This window comes from Lepidochelys olivacea (assembly GCF_965140295.1).
Source record: "Lepidochelys olivacea isolate rLepOli2 genome assembly, chromosome: 17".
NCBI classification, from domain to species: domain Eukaryota; kingdom Metazoa; phylum Chordata; order Testudines; family Cheloniidae; genus Lepidochelys; species Lepidochelys olivacea.
Window position 1 is genome coordinate 19,716,857 of NC_140427.1, and position 9,313 is coordinate 19,726,169.

The 9,313-nt window shown below is 54.0% G+C and overlaps 1 protein-coding gene across 1 annotated transcript in view; it reads right to left on the reverse strand.

Moving 5' to 3' along the window:
* Nucleotides 1-8,780, reverse strand: part of SRRM3 (serine/arginine repetitive matrix 3) — a 172,093-nt gene extending 163,313 nt beyond the window's left edge. The window contains exon 1 of the mRNA XM_084650704.1: nucleotides 8,709-8,780. The gene's annotated coding sequence lies outside the window, so the exon portion shown is untranslated. The remainder of the gene's footprint in view (nucleotides 1-8,708) is intronic.
* Nucleotides 8,781-9,313: the final 533 nt, after the last annotated feature.

The window sequence follows — 9,313 nt, forward strand, 5'->3', positions numbered from 1 at the left end:
CCCCCACAACGCCTACAGAGCAGCTCTTCCAGAACCTCGCCCCTCTGGTGGTTAGAAACCTTCTTCTAAGTTCCAGTCTTTGAATCATGCCGGGGCGCATGTCCCAGCTCCCTCCCACAGTGCAACAAGGTGCCTTTTGCCAGAGTACTGCCCAGTCCTTGCACTAGCCATTCACCCGCAGAGACCTGGGTTCCAGCAGCTACATGGGGATCGCAGGCTGGCGGCTCTCAATCCAATCCCTGTTTATGCATCTTGCCAAATCACTGTGCTTCAAAGCCTGGCTCAGCGTAACTAGGAATCTCTACTCCACAGACGCCAGGAATGGGGGGAGGGACAGGATAGAGGGGCACAGGCAGAGCTGGGGAAAGGCCAGGGATGGATTTTGTTGGGTTTAGTGGGCGGGTGCTGGGTGGTGTACGGCAGATGACCTGGATGATCCAGTGATCCCTTTTGGCTTTAAATGCTATGGAATCACAGGGGGGCTATAAGATAGACAGGCATGTGCATAGCTGTGTTTGGGGGGAGGGGCAGGACTGCAACAGCAGGGGGTGCTGACAGTCCGAACAGGGGCATTATGGCAGAGCTGGGGAGAATGGGGCAGTGCAAGGGGCCAGGTATGAACTGTGTCAACACAGCTGGGATGGAGGGGCCTGGCATAACACAGAATGTTTCCCCCAGATTCATTCGCCCACCCCCCTCTCTCTCTCCTTTTGCTGCCCGCCTGGGGCCATGGGCCATGTGTGCATCGAGTCCCCTCCTCTCCCACTGTGATTTGCCTCTCTCCCAGCCAGCTGGAGGATACACCAAGTGCCAAAGAAGGGACAGGAAATGGTAAATGATCCTGTGCAAACAAAACCCCCTTAGCCCCTTCCTGGGAAGTTTCAGTTCCTCCAGGCAAGAAAAATGGGAGGTGGCTGTTGTAGCCCCAGGGACAGATTCCGCAAAGCTCCTTTGCCTTGAGGGGCACATGCAGATTTACACCAGCTGAGGAGCTCATCCTTGCTCTCCTAACGTGGTCCCTAACTGAGAGGCAGGCTTCCTGCCTGCCAGACGCAGCCGGCGCCGGCAATTTCCCCAGCACTGGAATCAAGGACTTCACAGCAAGCGTGTGCATTGGTCAGATCTCTCCTGAGTGCTAAACACCACAAGTGGGCACTGTCCTTACTGCAGGATCTTTCCATGGTCTCCCGGCCCACCCTCATGTCCCGAGGTGACAACTCTCTCCAGAGAACCTGGGACGTCAAACACTCTAAGCACGCCGGTTGTTACTGTCCATGGCAAAATGACTGGCCCTTGCATTCAGAGCTGTCAGTACGAACGGCTTCTTCTACCCCTCCCATAGTGAGCATTTGAAACCAGCCCTGTGTACCCACCCACATACCATCAGCCATGTGAGCGCACCACTATTCCAACTGGGCAAATGTGCACCAGGCCAGAGGAACCTCCCACCCCAAAGGCCCAGCTGAGCGTTCTCACCAGCTCAGTTTAAACCCAGGCTTCAGGTTCCAATCCACCAAGAACCTTCTTCCCGGTAATAAAACCACGGGGACAATGTCTACCTTTAAAACGCCCCAGCGCAGACACCCCGCAACTACAGCGATGGGAGGGCCTCTCCCGCTGCTGTACTTAATCATAGAATATTAGGGTTGGAAGAGACCTCCAGAGGCCATCTAGTCCAATCCACTGCTCAAAGCAGGACCAATCCCCGACTAAATCATACCAGCCAGGGCCTTGTCAAGCCGGGCCTTAAAAACCTCTAAGGAAGGAGATTCCACCACCTCCCTAGGTAACCCATTCCAGTGCTTCACTACCTTTCTAGTGAAATAGTGTTTCCTGATATCCAACCTAGACCTCCCCCACTGCAACTTGAGACCATTGCTCCTTGTTCTGCTATCTGCCACCACCGAGAACAGCCAAGCTCCATCCCCTTTGGAACCCCCCTTCGGGTAGTTGAAGGCTGCTATCAAATCCCCCCTCACGCTTCTCTTCTGCAGACTAAATCCACCTCCCCGAAAAGCAGCAGAATTCTTCTGTCGACCTAGCATTGTCCACAGCAGGGGTTAGGTCAGAACAGCTACGTCGGTCAGGCTGTGGATTTTTCACACCCCTGAGGGACACAGCTATGCCGAAATAAGTTCCTAGTAGAAACCAGCCCTGAGCGCTGCAGAATAGCCATGGGGCAATTCCTTTGACGAATACATCGGCTCCTCAAGTACTGGACTAACGCCTCACACCTGTTCTTGGATGCACACAAGAACACACATATGCATGTGATGAACACACACTCTTGGACATGCATGCATGCGGTGTACGCACAGACATGGACCAATAGATGCACGTGGTGTACATACATGGCTGTGGTACGGATGTGACATACACAGGTGTCCCTCTCGTGCCTCCCCCAGAAGAGTGGTGTGAACATTAGCAAAGCACCAGGGAGACGCATTGTGGGGTCGAAGTGCTATATATTATTGGGCCAGTGGCAGAGAGGGCCAGCAACTCCAGCTGGGAGCATGCAGCGCCTCTGGCCCTCGACTTGTTCCATGGTTTGCACTCAGGCCCCAGTACAAACAATCCCTGGGAAACGCCTGGCTGGCCAGACATTGCAGGGGCAGCACAGTGTGACGTGGGGAAACCCACTGTACCCGGGCCTCACTTCAGAGCAATGCTGACAACCGGCAAAGGCAGCTGCTTACTGGGGATGCTAATTCCACTGAACCGGGGTGCTGGGCCCCAGGGGAGCCGTGTCAGGGCTCTGAAGGCTGCAGAGGTTGTGGGAGGGAACAGAGACCCTTTCACCTCTAGGTCAATAACTCAAATCCAGGGCAGATCAATGACCACAAGGCCTCATGGGCTGCTGGCAGTCATTCAGCAGCCTCTGTGAATGAGGCGGGGCGGGGGGGGGGTCTCTGGTGGCAGAATCCGTCTCTGCTATTGGTCCCCCTTCAAGGGGTGACTAGACCCCCAAGAACAAGCTTCCTTCTCGCGAGGCATGGCTGGGGAAACTGCTGCTTGTCTACTTAGAGCGTCCCTCACCACCGCAGCACCATCCAGCCGTTTGCATGTTTATCCTCATGTCTGCAGGCACAACTATTAACCCCATTTCAGATGGGGGAACTGAGGCACTCAGTGACTTACTCAGGATCAGGCAGGGAGTTTGGGTCACAGCAGGAAGCAAACCCAGGTCTACCGGAGGGCCAGGCTAGCCCTTTAACCACTGGACCTTTCTTCCTCCCCCTGCATAGCATCATTGCCATTCCTGCCCATGCTGGGCCTGTTCCATGGCCACCAAGAGGTCTGCAGTCTCCGGGGCCAGCCAGCGAGCTCCCTTCTGCCACGCTTCATTCCCATGTTGTGTTAAAGGAAGAGATCTGCCCCAGGGAGCCGAACCCCTCCCGCCTGGGGGATTTCCAAGCTCGGCAGCTGGGGATCAGCCCCTCAGCGGCAGCAGGCACTGCCAGGGAACAGGGACCCCCCCGTACTGCCGGGGCAGAAGAGAAATTGCTACAACAAATCCCACCTGCTGGCAAAAAGAGCTAGGACCCAGGCGGAATAACCTCACCGGGTCCCTTGAAGCCGAGCATTTCTGTCGAGGCTGATGATTGCTCTCCCTCCCTCAACTTTCTGGTTCTCCTCTGACAAGTGACAAACTCCTCGCCATGAGCAGCTTGGGTCTGCGTCAGAACAGGCTTGGGGCTGAACCGCCCCCAACCCCAGCGAAACGCTCTCCTCCCCCCCACCCCACAGGTGGCTCCCACCCTCTGCCGGCGATTCCCATCCATCAGGGTTACAGAACAGAGGCAGCTATTCCTGGGCTGATGACATTCTACAACTTTGTGTGTCACCTGTCAAGAGAGGGGAGGGATGGGATATGTGAGCGGGGGCACCCTGGTTCGTACCATCGGACGTCCTGTCAGGCTCTCCATGGCCCTGCCAAGCCCTGACCCCAGCACAGTTCTGCCAAGCGCAGGAACACCTGAGCCCCAAAGAAGGATGGGCTCATGGCTAGGGCACCTCAGTTCACCCTCTGTAAAATAGGGATAACATCACTACCCTACCCCCAGGGTGTTGGCAGCATCGATACATTAAATGCTGTGAGCTGCTCAGATGCTGGGGCGATGGAGGCCAGATATACACCTTAGACAGATTATCCTTCCTATTAAATAGGAGAGCTCCTATAACCCTGCAGCTTTTGACACACATGGTTCAGAGTCAGGTTTTTATTTGGAGGTTTGGACAGCACATAGACCAATTCAGGAAAGCATCCCCCATCAGGGCAGCCTGGCACATGCTTAAGGGCTGCCCTGAACTGGGGGCCAAGCAAGGAACTTCAGAGACTCCCCCCCCCCGGACAGTAGCTCTATACCGCTGGAATAGTGAGCATTGGGGCAGGGTTAGACCAGAGGGCTAGGACTTAAAAGGCTCGGACGCAGAGATTCTGAAAAAAATCAGTCTCTCGGTGTCGCAAGTTGGGCGCCCAAAAATGGAGGCTCCCTCCCATTACGGTCACCTTTGAAAATATTGCATTAATGCCCACCCTGCCTCAGTTTCCCCATCAGTACACTCTGGCCTGTAACATTTGCACACCTACCTCGCTGAGAGGACTAGTTGAGGTCTGAGAATAAATCAATGTATAAGTGCTATACATTCTCATTTTCATCTTAAATCCAAGACACACTTGTGCCTTGTAACAACACCCTCTTGCAGAGTTCGTGGGTTGGGGGGAGGGGGTTAGTATGGGCTTTTGGTTAGAGCAGGTGCTGGGTTCTATTCCTGACCCATTGTGGGACATGCGGCAAGTCCTATGTCAGTAACCTATCAAGCCATCAACCCCTATCTGCCGGTGGCCTCAGTTGCCTACCTAGGCACTTCTCCTCCAAGTCCCTCCATGCTGTCCCATGCCACCCTCCCCATGCATAGCAAAGGCTCTTGTCTATACTCAGAAGGCCCCTTAAAACCCACCTCTGCCATGTGCCTATGCCTCACTCCCATTTGGCCCGGGGTATACAAGTGGTGAGCTGGGACTTCTGCTATCCTGCTAAGCTCGGTTGGATTTATGGGTCTCTCATCTCACACAGCCCCTTCGTCTGTTTCGTCCACTTGCCATGCCTTGGCTGACACGAAGGGTGTGAGCAACTGGGGTCATGGGACTGCCTGCTGTCATTTGTCTGAACAGCACCTACCACCAAGGGGCCCTGGGTTGGGCGTTCTAGATGCTACTGCAAATACAAATCAGCAACAGCAATAACCGACCGCGACCAGCCAGCTAACTTGTCCTAAAAGCCACTGCTGCCAAAATATCAAACCATCAACCACGGTCCCTACTTCTGCAGCGCACACACACAATCAAAACTAACTTCCCAGATGAGAGCAAATACAGGGGGTGTTTGGGCCTGAAAGGTCCCATGTCATAGCAAAAACAGGCCTGTTATTTCCCCCCTGAAAGCACATGCCCGAGGGGTGGTGGTGCTCAGGAATCAATATTTGCTCCATGGAACAGGAGGACAAGGGAAACGTGTTACTGTCCAGCTTAAAAGGGGAGCTACTCTCCCACTTCCCAGAAACCACGAAAGAGGAAGCAGTGCCTTCCACGTAAAGGCAGCAAATTCAAAAGCAGTAAGAAGGAAAATGCTCCTTCACCCTCTGATTAACCTGTGCAACTCCCAGGGTGTTGCAGAGGCAAACAGAGCACTGGGTGCTCTCAGAAGCAGGGCGCAGGAGGTGACTGAGCTATGCTCCATGAGCCAGGGGAGCAGACTACACAGACCACTGCTGTCTTCCCGCCTGGAAGGAAGCAGAATAAGTTCACAGGGTTCAAGGGACCATTGTGATCATCTCATCCCACCTCCTGCATCAAGCAGGCCAGAAGGACGGCTCTGACTAGGGGGGTCATGGGCCTGCTCCAGTCTGGCAAGAGGCAGGACATGGGACTAGATCAACATGGTTATGGGCTGGCAAAAGGCCGGACAACAAACAACATGGATCATTCGTCTGGTCTGGTGCAGCAGGAGGCATGTTATAGAACTAGACAGTGTGTTATGGTCCAGCGGCAGCTCAGAGGGTCACTGATCATAGATTTTAACACCGGAAGGGATTACTCTGGTCATGGAGTGTCATCCGGGCAGCCCCAGCCAGAGCTTGTCAGCCACTGAGCCTGGTAACGTGCGGTGTCTCTTTCTGAAAAGCAGACTGTCTGGAACTCCGCCACTTCTCCCGTGGCACAGAGCAGGAAACGTACAAAGAGGAAATGTCCTTTTAAGGATAGGCAGATTGGTGTAAACTTTGGTTTAAAAAGCCCCACAGTCTCTCCCTCAGAGTCACAACCACCGTAAATAAGCCCCTCTCGGAAGCCACGGAGGTCGTTCCAGCTAGTCGTGCAGGGACACGGAAGAAATCTGCGAGACGCTGCTTCTTTCCATAGATTCCGAGCATGCCCAGCCACTCTCTGCCAGAGATAGGAGAGGCTGCACGGAAGTCCTGGACTTACAAGGGCACCCGGCTTTCTCGAGAATAGAGTTCTCATTTGCGCCCTCCTCAATGGAAGAGCCGGCTGGGGGGCAGTTGATCCCATGGCTCATCTGGGAAGGAGAAGCATTTTCCCTTTGGAGAATGATGGGCATGACACTCCTGGCTCTGGCTGGGGATGCTCTGAGCCTATGGAAAGAAACATCTTGCATTTTTCCTCTGCCTCCTTCGCAGCTAGCTCAGCAGCTCCCCTGCCACTCTGGGGGAACTTCCTTGGGCTCCCGGCTGCAAGGCGGAGTAGAAGGGTCGTTCAAAGCAGGTGCTGGCAGTGAGATTGTGGGAGAGTGAGGGTGTGCGTACATGTCAAGGTGTGCACATATGTAAGTTGTCTGCACGTATGGGACACATCGTGTGATTAGGAAGAGGAAGGGTGGAAACGTGCAGCCCAGAACAAGGGGAAACAGGCAGATTACAATCCCTGATACTTGGGGGGTCACGAAGGGGGTTAGGGCCCTTGGCATACACAACAGTCAGGGCTCAGAAGGAGCTGGAGGACATGCACCCATTTTCAGATGCCCCCAGTTTCAGTTGGAACAACACATCCATAAAGGGAAGGCTGGATGGCACGCAGAGGAGCCCTCTGGCCAGCTAACTGTCACTAGTTACGCATAAACCAAAGAGCACAGCGTGGGGCTTCAGGGTGACTGGCTACGGTGTTCTGTGCAGTTCAGAGCCCTAGGATGCTGTTACTAGCCTCAGCAGTGAGTGCAAAGGCCAAGCACAGGACAGGTCTGGATCTTACTATGTCAGACGTGGTAACCTGCCAAGGAGCAAAAAACCTAGATCTCAGAACGTGTGTGTGTGTACACACACATAGGTATATAATGTGAATGAACACACACAGTTCTATCATCTAACACTCATTCCCCAAACAGTGGCATACAAATATCTGTATGGAATTTCTACTGTATCGTTACTGCATGACTATATGTTGCCATGGTCTATGTGTCTCGATATATTTGCAGGATAATCTCTAACTATTCCTCACTGAAGTAAACCGTTCTGCAGTAGCTGTCTCAAAGCCCAATTCTGTAAACCCAAAACACTCAGACCACGTTATTTTAAAGAGAAACCGTTCGCTGTGCAAATTTTAAAAAAAACACACACAAAAAACGAAGTCAAACTGCTACCCAAAATTTCCTAAGAAAATTTCAGGCCCCTCCCTGCTCCAGGATGAATTAATTAATGAAAGATCACACGCCAACCTGAAATTTGCTAAACTTCCTCTTAGCCACCCGCACTGCTCCAGCCCTCCCACCAGCTAAATTGGAGTGCAGAACACAAAGGCAATTAGAAGAGTCCAATTCCCTAGCTCCAAGGAGACAGAAGTGCAAGACACCACTAAGACGACAGTGGGCCCCTCTTACCTGCAACTCCCTGCCCACCACTACTTCTTGCCCATCCCTCTTGGTTTTTAGAAGAGCTACTGGCATTGCTCTAAACTCTTTCACCGGGTGAGAGAATCACATTCGAGGGTAACATGCTCCTCCGAAGCTGCTGGGGTTTAAACAACACCTAGGGTGAGTGGGGACTATTAGGACTGAACCCAGGGGTACAGCCTTGGCTTAGCAACCCTTCTCTTTCTTGGCAGGGGAATGACCTGGTCCCCTGGTCCCTAGAGCCATTCCATCCCTGCCCATGGGCAACCTTGTTTTCTTTGGTTTATCCATTCAAGGAGAAGAGCTGGATGTCCTTCTCTCCCGGCCACGCTGCGAAGGGGGAACTGTAAAACTGCTGTAGTTAGAAATGGGAGAGTCTCTCTCCGGAGCGTGTGCCTCCCCTGGCTGGCATCTCAGCCTTTATCCAGCAGCGAAGGTGATCTCTGCCCCCGGCAAACCTCGGCAGCCTCAAACCAGCCCACTGATGCAACGGAAGACCCGCAAACCCACGCGCAGGGGGAAATATTGTTCATCCGAATGCCTGGCCCCCTTTCCCCTGGACTCCTCGGAGGCAGACCAACGGCCTCCTCCCCCTGCCCCACCTACACCGACTGCTCCGCCGGAAAGGGGAAAGAAAAAACACATGCCCTTACAAAGACACAGCAGATTGGATCGCTGCCAAAATACATCCCCCCTCCTCCCCCCAGCCACCACCACGGCCGTGGCTCTGCTCCAAGCAAGGCTTTTGCAGCATCCATCCCCACGCGCCCCTCTGCTCCAGCCAGCGGGCCCTGCCTGCCTTACCTCGCCGGGGAATCCTGCGTGGCTGGGCTGGTGCCCGTCTCTCGTCTCCTGCTGGCCTCCCTCCTGGAGCCCTCCGCACTCCTCTCCCTCCGTCCCACCTACCCCCCCGCAGGGCTCCCCCCTGCCTCCCCCCTCCTCTTTCCAGCACCCTGCCCCTGAATCCCTTTTGCAGCCGGTGCTCAATGCAATGCTGAAATGCTGGACAGCTCAGCACCACCGAGCAGGCCTCCCGTCCTCACGCAAGACAGTCGCCTGCTCACCACATCCTCTGCCACAGGGCCACCTGGAGCCCAGGAGGGGCTGATGCAGCAAAACAGGATTCCCCCCCCCACACACACACACACGCACACACAGAGATCAGGTTTCAGAGCAGCAGCCCTGTTAGTCTGTATGTGCAAAAAGAAAAAGGAGGACTCGTGGCACCTTAGAGACTAACCAATGCATTTGAGCATAAGCTTTCGTGAGCTACAGCTCACTTCATCGGATGCATTCAGTGGAAAATACAGTGGGGAGATTTATATATACAGAGGACATGAAACAATGGGTGTTACCATACACACTGTAAGGAGATCGCGCTCTCCTGCTGATATTAGCTCATCTTAAGT